Raw genomic sequence first — 13,602 nt, 5'->3', positions numbered from 1 at the left:
CTGATTATGTGGCTCTGAGCCTCATTTACTCCCCTCTGCTACAGAGATGGTCATTCCGTCTCACCTCAGAGGATTTCTAGAGGGGCTATGTAGTGGACATACACAAGAAGAGGTGCTGAGCCCTTAAGACATGCTTTGCAGATGTTCGCCTCCTTCTGCCGTCTCTGTGTAGCCCCGCTGCTGGGCCCCCAGGAGGGAAGGGCTGCGCTGGGCATGGCGGGTGCCTGTTCTTTACACGCATGACTGATTTACATACCTGGGTGGTAGTGGGAGGTGATTACATTCAGAAACTGAAGGGAGAACCTAACAAACAAATACACATTTAGGTCCAGGTCACAGGCTTTAGAAACTCCTAATGCCAGTGACATTCATGAGTCCCTTAGCCTCTCTGCTCTCCCTCATGAGTTCTTCTGGAAATCAAAGCCCTCACTGCCAGGAGGAGTTGGTCCTAATCGGTGGAAAGCATGCCCCCCTCTGGGTGCCAAGTCCAACACTGTGGTCTGTTGCAAGGGAGAGCACTCCTTGCAAACGAGAACTGTTTTCCAGGGGCACCAGTGACCCACATTCCAACTGTCTGGCATGTGCATCAGGCTTCCGGAGGAACGGAGAAAAACCTCTCTTCCTCCATGCCGCCACCCTCTGCTGCTCTTTGAGGAAGCTAGGAAGCGAAGGCCTTCTTGGCAAACTTGCCGCAGTTCTGGAACTCAGCCTCTGCCTGGATGCGGGTTCTGGTTTATGTCTTCCTTTGGGGCATCTCCTCTTTATTCGGGACTTCTGGCTTCATTATTCGGTACCTTTAATACTCTTATCTCGGCATGCCTTCTGGGTTTACTGAAGCATAATGCCAGACCACATTCTTCCTTGGAAGTTACAGTTCATTCTGGGGAGGTTTCAGGCTCTTAACTTTGAAACTGCACAGTAAGAATGGGCTCGGGTTGTGGGGGTGGCGAGGTTGGGGTGGGGAGTGGAAGACAGGCAGGGAGCTCCTGATGGCCCAGGTTTGAGTCATTTTTCTTTACTACTGATGGAAGTGCTGCCTTGAGCTTGTCTCTGCCCACTTTATATAACAGCAGTTGATTGTTGTAAAATTCGAAGACATTCGTTGCCTGTCTGAGTTAGAACCAGTGGCTGGGTGTATGATCAGTTTCACTTTTATGATGGTCAAATTTAGAGAAGCCAATCAAAATCAGGTAAAATTCCAGCCAAGTTATAATTTATTCATTCAGGAAGCTTTGATTCAGTGCCAAAGTGTGCCTGGTCTTCTATTGCTTTCCCTCACTTCCTTCAGTCTCCTCTACCATCACCTGGCCCAAGCCTCTTGCACCTGGGCTATTCCAATAGCCAGTCTTCTTCAGATGTGCTCTCCTTCTCCATCCTAGATGGAGTGCACGCCCTTCTCAGCCAGTGAAACCCTCTGACGTGAGCTCCTTGACAGCTCCCACTTCTCTGCCAGTGCAGAGAGCCTTAGGCTTTTGCAGTTCTCCAAGCATCTGGCCCATCTTATCCAGATGACATTTGGAATTTTAATCTTCTAGTTATGGGTTTTCATAAATCTGGTTTGAAATTATCACTGCCAGTCTCCTCCGCTATGGGAAAATGGCTTTAAAAAGATGAGGGGAAAGGCTGGTTTGTGCATGTGTGGAGATGATGAGAAAGTACAAGAGGGTTTTTGGAAGGGACCTTGGGGTCCAGCAGTCACACTGTCCAAGCACTGTGTTGGGTGCTTTACATAGGTTATGCCATAACTGTCTTCACATGATACCCGTCATGCATATAGAGGAAAAATTGAAGTTCAGATATAATAAGAACTTGCCTGGGGTTACCAGGTGGATGCTGGAGCAGGTTTTTAAGTCTAGGTTTAGCTGACTTCAAAGCGTGTAGCTTTTCCAGCACACCTGACTGCCTCCTGTTAATCTATGGATTCTTGGAAGCAAAATCCTGAAGTCCATAGGTCTGAAATACTAGAATTCCCTCCTCTGATATTCGTTTAACCCTTCCAGTACTCATCTCCCCCAGCGGTTTAAGACAGGAGAGGTGAGCTTTGCCAAGGAAGGTCTCCAGAATTGGGACTTCATGTTCAAGGTCATGGGATAACCTTGGAAGTTTTAGCAGGGGAATGACATGAATCAACCTGAGCAGTTAGTGAAGACCGACTCTGTGGCACGTGTGACAGTCATCATCCTTTTCCTGTTGGTTGATCGGAAGCATTCTTAGGCCCATGTGAACCCTCAGAGTCCCTACTGTTATACCTTTGAGGATCCCAGGTCCCCAGGAGGGGAACTACCAGTGGAGAACATTTTTATAGGATTTAGAGGTGAGGAAGATTAAAGAAGGCATCCCAGACTGCAGCTCTTCACTGAGTCAGTTCTGTGAGTGCTCAGTGTTGTGCCCCTGTCACCAGAACTGCTGAGAAGCTAGGACCCCAGCTGAGTAGAGCAAACCACCCAGTGGGTCTCTGCATGGGCAGAAGTGTGCGGTTTGGCATCAGTTGCTCTGTACAGTGAGTGTGTCACCTCCCAAGACTGGCCGAGCTAGGTGCTGGGCTGTAGCTGGCCAGGACGCCTGTACTGATGTGGGGGATCCCCTTGAGCTTCAGCAGGGCTGGTGCCTGCCTCTGCCAGGTCAGGGCAGTCCAGCATTTGCCTTTTTCTCCGGCAGAGCACCTGCAAACTGTTAAGGGAACAGCATCCTAGACGCAGCAGCATCAGTGTCCAGAATTGAGCAGGTGTGTGGGTGCTATTTGGACCCCTTTCTTTTGTCTCCCCCTTGCCTTATTCCACATATGCTGCTGAGGGGACCAGAGCCCTGAGAGTCTTTACTGTGTATGGACTCAAGCGTGTGGACTCAGCAGTCCAGAGGAGGCTGGAACACGCCTGTTTTCAGGAGAGTAATTTGATGAAGAAGTTGTTTTAAGCCCAGGGCCTCAGACTTGGATCGAAGAGCCTATCTTGGCAGGTTCTCAGAGCCCAAGGGAGCCCCTCATCTTTTACTAGACTGACATACTTGGTTTGATGGATACAGGTGTGACATTAGTGATGGCTTTACAGTGCTCCCCACCCCCGCACCCTCGCCCCAGCCCTACTGCACCTCTGTCCTCCCACAGCCGGACGGAAGTTCCCCTCCCGCAGAACTGAATCTGTCGTGTTCACTGGCGGCTCTGTGCAGACAGTGGCACTGGGCTCACTTCTGACAAGGCTGGGTTTTGTGGGGTCCTCTGGGTGTTCCAGCACTTAGGGGGTGTCCAACAGCCTCACCAAAGGAAAGACAGTCCAGTTGGCTGCCCCCTGCTGGGCACATCTGAGTGTATCACAGATATTCTTAAACCCCCAGCGTTTAGGAAGCAAGGAAAATTCCCGTTTCCCCCATCATATATCGAATGTAAATCAATCCTCATTCCCATTGCTAGGTAGACACCCTGTGACCTGCTTATGAAATTGCTCTCCTGACCAAACTGGTTTACTCTGAAAATCCAGGTCCTGAACTGACCTTAAGCTTAGTGTAAGGTGTAAGCTTCATGTGAGTCTAACTCCATAGCCTGGGGAGTCCGTGGAGAGAGAGAAAGGGGGGGGAGAGAAGGAGCGAGAAGGAGAATAGGTGTGTTTGTGTTTATGTGTGTGCATGTGTGGATAGGTGTATTTTTGTGTGAGTGTGTGTGTGTATTTTCTTTGGAAACTCTGCTTTCATTGCACTGTGATTAAAATGTGAGGGTGTGTGGGAGGAAAGCTGGGATCTCCAGACACCTGGATGCCAGCCTGGACTCTAGCCTTGGGTCGTTTCTGTAAGCTCACAGCAGCAGAACGTTTCCACATCCTGGACAAAAAAGGAGGCCGAGTGAACATTAGGGTCTTATCTCAAGACCTAAATGTAATTAGTGTCCTATATGTTGTTTCTTCATGGAGTTTTTAGGACTGAGAATTTCAGAAGCACAAAAGAGAACTTCCTGTTTTCAGGGAGTTTTGTTTGTTTGTTTGTTTTTAGGGAGGTTTTGTTTTTTAACCCCTGCAGTAACCTTCTAGTTTATGTTCCCTCATCTAATTGCAGTCTCGCAAGTTGCTGACAGTTCACCTTTGAAATGAGTCAGCTTTGATCAGGGGTACGGCAGGCAGATAGGTCATCTTTACAGTCTCTGGCTCCGTCCAACCAGTTTGGCAACAGCAGAGTCCCATCGAGCGAGCGTGGGGAGTGGAGGATGGTGGCAGAGAGGCAGCTGTGATAAGGCGACCTGGCCTTTGCTCCCTGCGCCTGCTGGGTCCCCCAGAAAGCAGCTTCCTTGCCAGCCGTCTCGTGCTGTGGGGATGAGGCTCGTGCCGCCACCCCCTGACCCCTCTCCGTCTGTGGTGTCTCCTCTGAGCCCAGCATTCCTCCAGATTGTCAAATTGATAAACAGTTTGTCTTTACTGCCTCCCACTTGTCTTTTCCTGTTCCCTCTTGAAGGCTCCCTTCTCCCCAGGCAGAGTGCCGTCGTGGCTGTTCAGGGTCTGCGTCTTTCCCAGTAAAGGAACCAGTAAAGGAAGGCAATTTCGGTCTCCACCTGTGGAGATATGATGTCAGTACTCACATCAGGGACCATGAAAAGGATGTAGCTGAGCTGGTGCCCTCTTTAGTCATGGTGACGAGGAGGACAGGGAGTCTGTCTGAATTTGAATCCCGACCCCATGACTTACTAACTCCATGGCCTTGGGCAACTTATGTCCCCTGTTGAGTTTCAATTTCTTCGAAAAGTAAAATAGACAGAATAATTGTCCTGAACTCCTGCCATCATGAGGATGCCAGCAGAAGTGACTGGGAAGCGCATGGTAGAGTGTGTGTCATGTAGTGCGGGCTCAATAAATGAGGGCTAAGGTGCTGCTTTTACTTTAACAATCATCACTGTTGTCATTATCTATCTTCACCCTCTGTCTGGAGGAGAACGGCCAGGGTGTGAGAGAACTGAAGCCTTGTTCTAAGAAGAGTATTTAGAGGAAGTTGAAACACTTTCATTATATAAAGGCTCATGGAAAAGATATTGTACCACCTTCTATTTCTGACAGGATGGAAAGAGTCATCTCTGGGCTTCTCCCACCAAACAAAAACCAAGATTTAATTTAGCAGAAGGAAGAGTTTTGCAAGGTAGTACCAGATGGCTTCCTTAGGGGTTGGGGAGGTCTTCCTCCCTGGGAGTTGGGGGGAACTTGGCCTGGATGGGGCTTGATTGGGGGATTCATGCATCAGGGAGGAGAGCGATTGGACGAGAGGGTTTCCAACCTGATTCCAGGTCTGGGGGGCTCTTTGCTGTTTGTATTTTAGGAAAGCCCCCCCCCCCCAGCAGAAGATGTCTCACTTCCTACTTATACAGCTCATATGGCAACTTTATGTGATGGTGAGGCCTCCCCCAACCACCTGTACTCTGTGGACTGGCTTCTTACTATTACATCTTTCAAGTAAGACAATGTCTGTGCTTTAGTTTTGGCTTGGATGAGTGATTAATTCAGGATACTTGAAGCAAGTAGGCGTCATTGTACTGGCAGTAGTGTTTATTCATGCTGGGGAACGGTTTTGTGGGGACGAGAGAGAGTTGGGGGGATGGGCCGTTGGCAGGACTTTGGCTCTCCCACACTAACAAGCCTGCTAGGAAAGCCCGAGTTGCACAAAGTTAGAGTATGTCTTCCTTGGCAAGAAGCTAGTAAGCCTAACTAGAGAACACAGACAGAGGTGAGCAGCCCCGTCCTCTGTTTGTTGTCAACAGTCATTTTGATCACAGAGAAAGGCTTCCTTTCCATTCTCCCCAGGTTTGTTGTGTCCTTGGGCAAAGACAGTTGTACGTTCCAGGCTGGAGTTGATTTTTACCAGCAATACAGATGTTTCTGCTCTTGTGCAAGATTTCATTAAAGCTCAGCCAGCGGTTTACTGTGGCAGGAGACTGCCAAGGTTAATATTTCTGCAATACATTCCCTTCTGTTCGTTCTTGGCACCAAAAAACTCCCAGGTGGGCATGTTGTGCTTGGGCCATATATCAAAACTATACAATGCATCACTGGTGCATCTGTTTAAGTCAGATGGAGCCCCTGATTGCACAGAGCATGCGTTAGCTTTGCCTTGGGAGCCGAGCAGGGGGGCGTTTCCTCTGGTGAGTGTCAGCTCACCCTTTAATGTCCCTCTCTAGTGGCAGAAGCTGCCACAGCTACTCCGTTTGGGACAGGGGCAGAGGACATGAGAGCACTGGACAGTGTGAAATGGTCCGTCCTTCCAAGGGGTCTGCTGAGATGGTGGGAGCATGGCTTCCTGATGAGGACGGATGTGGGTTCGAACCCTGTGCAGCTTAGGTGAGTGACTCCTCCAGAGCATCCCTTTCCTCGTCTGTACACCGGGTAGTAATCCCTGCCTCAGAAGATGATGTAAGGATTCACTGAGATGCTGCATGTAATTAATTCAGAGGAAGCAGCAGACTGTCCTGGCCCAGCAGGGCGCGTGTGAGCGGGAGCTGTCTGATGATGACTTGGGAGCGCCCTGATGGCCAAGAGCGGGCAGCCCCAGGAGCCCTAGCTCTTCTCGCTGCTTTGGCTGTGGAGAAACTGTGTACGGTGGAACCGGTTCTTCTACCTGCCAGCAAGGAGCCGAGTTAAAAATAATAGCAGCCCGACTTGTTTGACGTGTGTTTCCTCTGCCTCACCCCATCTGGGGCTGCTGGAATTGGGAAATGGTCAAACAAGCACGGGCCTTGTCTTAGGAACATTTGGCAAGGGTGAGGGGAGCGTGAAGGGGAGGGGGGCCGGGACTGAGTGTGAGACAAAGGTGAGATGCTAGCGTGTGATCTCTGGCCAGGGTGCTCAAGGACTTTTGCTACTGATTTTCTGAGTTACGATTGGGTCACAAGGGGAAAAGCCAGACCTCATGTGGTTTGGGGGTGTGTGTGTGTGTCCTCCTGTCTCTGCTGATTTGTAGCATCATCTAGCTGAAAGTATATAATGTTCATCCTGGCTTTATGAGACTCCATTGAAGAAGGGAGTATAGAAAAATTACTTATTTTCAATCATGGTTTCAGCAAACATATGTCTAGTTATCTAAGATTCTTTTAATCGATGCTCTGCGCACCATCCCTCTCACACATCACAGTGCAGTGGCCTTTGAGATTCCGAACCTTGAGTCTTGCAAGATGTCCAAGTGCTCTGTGAATCATCAAGCAGTGACAGTCCTGTTTATTCTGTTTGAAATGAAAGGTAGATTTTATTCCAGTGTTGAGATAGTCAGTTATCAGTGGTCAAATCTGTGAATGGGGTTGGGGGAGGAGCACTTTATTAATCAGAATATTGTAATAACCAGGGCGTTCCATTTCCTGGCTGTGCTGGATGACAAATGACATAGTGGATAATGTGTTCTCTGCTGGTTTCTTCTTAATCCATCAAGTCCATCCACTCTTCCTTCTGTCCTTTCATCCATCCATCTAACCATCCAACAAACACTTGTTGGCACTTGACTTGGCACTAAACTTGCAAGGGAACATGGAGATAAAGATCATAAATCCTGCCCTCGGAGACCTTAAAATGTGAAATAGGAGTCTAGAGCCTTAAATACCTAGATGAAAAGTCCAAGCAAAAGTTTTAGCTGGGGGGTATTTGGACCAAGTACTCTTTGAGAAATACACAGGATCCCAGTTAATGAAACCTGTGCATTCCCACCGCAGGAGTAAAGGCCCTGATGCTAGAAAGAGGTGACTGTATGAGGAATCACTACTAGCTGCATGGGGCTAACGTGAAGGCGAGGAGTGGGATCTTAGGCACCAGCTTAAGTAGCAGTTCTTTAAAGTCGAGTTAAGGATTTGGGACTTGATTGTGTAGGCACTGGAGAATGTTTCATGCAGGTGTGGCTAAGGGAAGATTCTCTGGCCCCCCATGAATGTGCTGATAGATGCTGGGGAGGCCTCCCACTCCTCAGCAGTTCGGTGTTGGCTGAGAGATGGGGGCAGCCTCACTGGGGGGTGGTGGCTGACCCGGTGGCTGATCAGGCATACATAGCACCGTCTACAATTCCTCCTTTCCTGGCTGCTTCATTCTTTTCAAACCTCTCCTTCCTTTTCAGTTTTTCTCACTTTCATTGACAATTTTCCCACCGTGTTCAGACACTCCCATCAGACCTGCTCTCCAGCCTCACCTCTCAGCCCTCTAGGAATTTGGGAGTTGGGAGAAGGGGTTCAGCCTCTGTGACCTCTTCTATCTTTGGAATCTGTCCCTTGGCTATAAATAAGGCTGTTGCTTAGTGCCAGTATTGATGGTATTTGCAGCTGTCCTCTGGGAGATGGACTCAGACGAATAACCCATTTTCAAGAGGACATGGCCATTAGGTGACAGCTATTTATGGTTCCTATTGACTAGAGCCAAACCTGAACTGTCACTGGCATTAAAATTTCATGTGCCGTGAGCCGCCTTTCCTTATCTGGTTGTCTCTTTCCATTTACTTGAAATAACTAACCATGTTCATCTAGGTTCTTCAGAAAGATGAGCTGCGGAAACTTGAGGGAGTCCTGCCTTCTGGTGGCTGGGATTCACCCTAGCGGACCTCTCATCACCCTGGCATCCGGCTAAACTCTATCCATTTCACAACACACATTGCCATTTCACTGAAGAGAACCCTGAGTGTCAAAAGGTAAACTGCTTGCCCAGAGTCCCCAGGTCAGTTGGTAAAAGACAGAGCCAAAATTCCAACCGACTTCTGCCTGGAATCAAAGCCTGGGTAATTTCCATGAAACCATGCGTGTCTGATTTCTGAACCTGGAATGTCACTCCAGAGGGTTTTATTTATTTATTTTGTCCCCTGATAGTTCAGTCACTTGGAGTTTAGTTGATTGAACGTGCAGTTTTTAAAAGCTCATTCATGCTGAATTTGCCTGAGTAGCCACAGTGTGTTCCATCTTTGTAGAGTTTCTTTCCCACACCCTTAGATGAAAATAAACAAGGCCCTAAAATGTCAGGCAAAATTCCTTCTGGCTTTATAATCTAATGTATTTTGTAGATGGCTGAATTCTCCAGTGAACTTCTCATTGGAAAATATTCCGTTCCTGAACTCTGTTTCTCCATCAAAGGAGTATGACATAGTTTGTGATAACTATTCCTTAGCGGTCTTGCCATTGAAGTTCTGTGTAGGAAATTATCCTGCATCAGTCACCTCTGCTGTCATCAGATCCTTTTCATCTCAAGTACCTGTACTTCTTCAACTTAAACTTTGGAACATGATCAGGTCTGGGGCCAGGGGAAAAGAACGTCTTGATCTCTACATTACTGGTGATTCTTAGAAGAAAGAAGGTATAGTAGTTAAGAATCTGGTCTTTGAAAGCAGAAGACCTGGGTGGAATATCAGCCTTGCTTCTTGTCAACTGCTGGACCTTAGACAAATAACACCTCTAAATCTCAGTTCTCTTATCTTTAAGTGCAGATTTATTTCTGGGGAGGGGTGAATTGATTTTAATATTTTCATATTGTTTTTCTATGCCATCATTTGCTAATACTTTGAGAGATTAGAAAAGGTGATGCCAGGAACCTTCTTTTGAGGGACATTCTTAATAACCATGCTGCCCGACTCCCCAAATAATATAGATTTTCTAAATATTAAGAAGTAATGGGTGTTGATGACATGTCCTCTTTCCTCTTTCCCTCTCTCTATATGTTGAGCATGATCTGATAGTTCTCAGTCCTGCCAGGACGTCAGAATTCTCTAGAGAACTTTGAAAAGAAAGGCAGATGTATGGGTCATTCAAACCTCCTGAATCACTCTTTGAAGGTGGGGCCTGGGCATCTGTGTTTTTTCACAGGTTCCCAGGGGGCTCTGCACTGCCCACATAACCAGCATATTGAACAAGTGTAACGTGTGGATTGTGGACAAAGCCCATGCGTTTTTTTTCCTGCCACAGGACGAAGGCTCTCATAGCCCATAGCCATTCTGCTCATCCATGTAGACAGTCTCATGGTCACAACAATTTGCAAAGACAGCCTCAAATGAGAAATTAGAATACCCCCCTACAATAGTGATCTAAGCTCTAACTTGAATTCTCTCAGGACTCCGCAGAGGATGAGTGAAGGCAGTTGGCCCTCCTCCACCCCCAGGGAGCTAGGTGGAGGAGAAAGATACTTACCTGATGGTGCCTTCCATCGAAGGGCTGGCTTCCTGTTCTGTTGAAAGCCCCATCTTTCTTTTGTGGACCACTTCCAGGGCCACTTCATAGGAGGACCCCAGATGAACGCTGGTGTGTGCTGTCTCCAAGGAAACACTCAAATCCCTTGCCCCAACAGTGGGGGCTGCAGGCCAGTCCTGCCCTGTACTGGTGTCCTAACTCCATTATTGAAACCATCAGTCATAGCCTGTCTCTCCCTGTCTAGAGTCTCAGGGCAGGAGTCAGATCTTAGACCACAGCATCCCTAACTGCAGGAATGGTCATCTCGGGCTTCCCAGGGACCCCACTGAAATAACCCCTAGTCAGGTTTGAGTGAGTGGGAAGAGGATATGCTAACAGCACAGTGTTCTCCAAGGATACCCTGCTCCCCCAAATCCTCTTTTTCTGTACTTTGATCTCTTTATATCCTCCATCTGATGGAACAGGGCAAGTCTTGAAACTGGCACTCCAGTATTCCTTTGAAATCCTGCATTTTGCACATTGGTCCCAGGCTTACTTTGGTGCCTCTGTTTCAGCTCAGGCTTAGAAGCAGCCCATCTCGTCCCGCTGAGTCACCTGCATAGTGGCCGATGGCATGGGCTGTCAGGTCAGACAGACTTGGTTTTGAGAACTTAAATAAGTGTATTAACGTCTCTGAACCTCAGGTTCCTCACGAGTGGAAAGGGAGTAGGCATGGACACTAACTCAGATTGGGAGGATTCGATGTGACAAATGCGTGTAAAGGGCTTAGTGCCTGACAGGTAGGAAGTGTTCCGTGGTACCCATTTTCCAGTTCAGTTCAGCTGAAGCTCTAGCCTTCTTAGTTGCCTTTTTAAAATGTCATTTGCCAATGGACAGCCAGCTGGAGAGGGACTGTGTCACTGTTGCTCCTTGGAGAAACACTTCTCTGGCTCGGCCAATTTTTTTGTCTAGAAGCCACCAGGGAAGGTCCCATTGAGAGCTACTCACAAAAGCAGGGTCACAAGAGCTAACTGAATTAAGCAAGTTATCAGGCAGTAGAAAATGCAGTTAGATTTGCATCTATGAAGCAGATGGCCAGCACAAGATGATTAGATTAGTTTTATTATGTTTGGGGAAATTAATTTGTCACTTTATTATTTTTTTCTTTTGTTTTTTTTCTTTAAGGGAGAGATGTGATTTTGTTATCTCCAGCAGAAGTGATTTGTAGAAAGAGTTTATCCTTTAATGGAAAACAAGGGATGCAGTAGGACCTTGAAAAACCCTTGTCTTCTAATTGTCCATTACTAGTTGGTACAATTATGTAGAATGTGGCCCAGAGAACAGAAATGCTGCCACCTATTGCTAGTAAAAGCTAGCTTGTGCTTCCAATCATAGGGAGGATTTTTTTTTTCCTTAAAAATCTGAGACCATGGGACCCTTGAGTATTACATTCATTCTGGAGACACTTTTACTTACCGAAGATCTTAGGATCTAGTGTGTTCAAATTTACATTTTTTTAAACAAATTTACATTGTTAATTACAATGTCTCAGGTCACATTTTGATCTGGTCAACTTGCCGGAACCTCAGGCATTTTGATTCCTTCTTTTTTTTTCTTTTTTAAAAAGGTGAGGAAACATCAATTGCGGAATCTTTTAGAATAAATGGGATCTTTTGCATTGGGGCCCAGGGTTGTTAACTGGGAGATTCCCAGCACTTACTCTTTGGGCACAAATAGTTCTTTCATGGCCCTTTTGAAAGGATCAAAGCAAAACCTGAAGTTCTGAATCGGCTTTTTTTCTTCAGTCCTTTTATCCTTAACAGTTTCTAATGAGCATTCTAAGGAAATCCACCCATGCAGGAAGAGTTTCTTGTACATAAAACCTAGGGTGTAAACTTTATATATAATACCCACATATGGTGTGTGTGCGCACAAGTGAATGATGTTTCTGAAATCTTGTGATCTCAAATCTAACTTCAGGCGAGGCATTCTGTCCTGGAAATGGCTAAATCCACAGTCTATCCATGAGTGTGTCAGAGTTTATTAGTTTTCAAACCTGCACACTGTAGCCAGTTGTGGAGCTTTGTATGTTATCTTTTTAAATAAGCTTTTAATTTTAGAGTAGATTTAGATTTACGGAAAAGTTGTGAAGATAGTACGGAGAGTTCCCATATACCCCACACCCAGTGTCCCCTGTTGTTAACAATTTATATTGCTATAGTACATTTGCTATGATTAATGAACCGATATTAAAACACTGTCATTAACTCCAGGACCCCACATGACACTTAGTTGTCATATCTCCTTAGACTCTTCTTGGCTGTGACAGTTTCTCAAATTTTCCTTGTTTTTGATGACCCTGGCAAGTTTTTAAAAATTTGTTTTAGTTAATTTTTTTTTTTATTGAAGTAAAGTCAGTTTACAATGTTGTGTCAATTTCTGGTGTACAGAATAATGTTTCTGTCATACATATACATATATTTGTTCTTTTCAAAACTTGTGACTTTTATTATTTCTTTATGAAATGTTTCTTTCGTTTTTCTTTAACACTTGGATTTCGTTTTAATAGTCTGTGTGTTTAAGAAAAAGTTAAATACAGTAAATAGTAATCTGCCCCGCATCCTCTCACAAAACCCTCTCAACCCCAAGATACCAAAATTAAACATAAACATATATTAGTTTTCATATTCTTTTCCACTATAGGTTACTACGAGATATTGAATAGAGTTCGCTGTGCTATGCAGAAGAAACTTGTTTATTTTTTTAGGAGTACTGGGTGGATATCTTGTAGGCTGGCCCCTCCCCATTGAGATTTGTCTGATGCTTTTCTCACTATGAGACTAGGACTGTGCACGTTTTGGGAGATTAAGACCACAGAGTACAAGTGCCACTTTCCTGACATCACATCTGGGGTGCTTGCTCCCAGCATGACTTGTGGATGTGGATGTTAACCTTGATCAGCCAGCTGGGTTAACGTTTGTCAGGTTTCCCTGTAAAGTTACTCTTTCTCCCCACCCTTCCCGTTACTGTTCTCAGTGCAGCCCGTGATTAAAGGTTGGCGATTCCTGTTCCACTTCCTTGAGAACAGAATATTTTCATAATTTATTTGGAATTCTTTCTGCATGGGAGAGTCTTCTCTCCTCCCCATTCATTTATTTATTGACACAACTTTTTTGTGTATCAGTATGGATTCATGGATATCGTTTCACACTTTGGGTCTTAATCCGATACTGCTTCGTTAACTTTTGTTGCTCAGTTGTTCCAGCTTTGGCCATTGGGAGCGTTTTCAGTGAGTTCCTGTGTCCCTGTGACAAACCCCCATCAATATGTCTTGGTGCGGGGACATGTCCTGTCTTTCTGGCTCTAGGATGTGCTCCAGGCCTGTCTCGAATACTTCATGTCCCAGTCCAAGCATCAGCCATTTCTCCAAGGAGCCCTGGTTCCTGGCCCACCTGGTAAATGATATTAGAAACCAAGATATGGGCACTGGGTGTGCTTGTTGCTACTGGGATATCCTTGTT

The 13,602-nt window shown here is 46.2% G+C and overlaps 1 protein-coding gene across 10 annotated transcripts in view; it reads left to right on the top strand.

Annotated features, from left to right (window-relative positions):
• Window positions 1-13,602, top strand: part of NAV2 (neuron navigator 2) — a 690,492-nt gene that overhangs the window by 404,952 nt on the left and 271,938 nt on the right. The window contains exon 1 of one of the 10 annotated variants that reach the window (XM_074372248.1): window positions 8,491-8,619. The exons of the other annotated variants lie outside the window; for them this stretch is intronic. The gene's annotated coding sequence lies outside the window, so the exon portion shown is untranslated. Of the gene's footprint in view, window positions 1-8,490; window positions 8,620-13,602 lie in introns of those variants that run through there. 10 annotated transcript variants of the gene reach the window in all.

Source organism: Camelus bactrianus, chromosome 10, assembly GCF_048773025.1.
Source record: "Camelus bactrianus isolate YW-2024 breed Bactrian camel chromosome 10, ASM4877302v1, whole genome shotgun sequence".
Lineage (NCBI taxonomy): Eukaryota > Metazoa > Chordata > Mammalia > Artiodactyla > Camelidae > Camelus > Camelus bactrianus.
The sequence above is the reverse complement of the archived record's forward strand: the minus strand, read 5'-3'. Positions and strand labels throughout refer to the sequence as shown.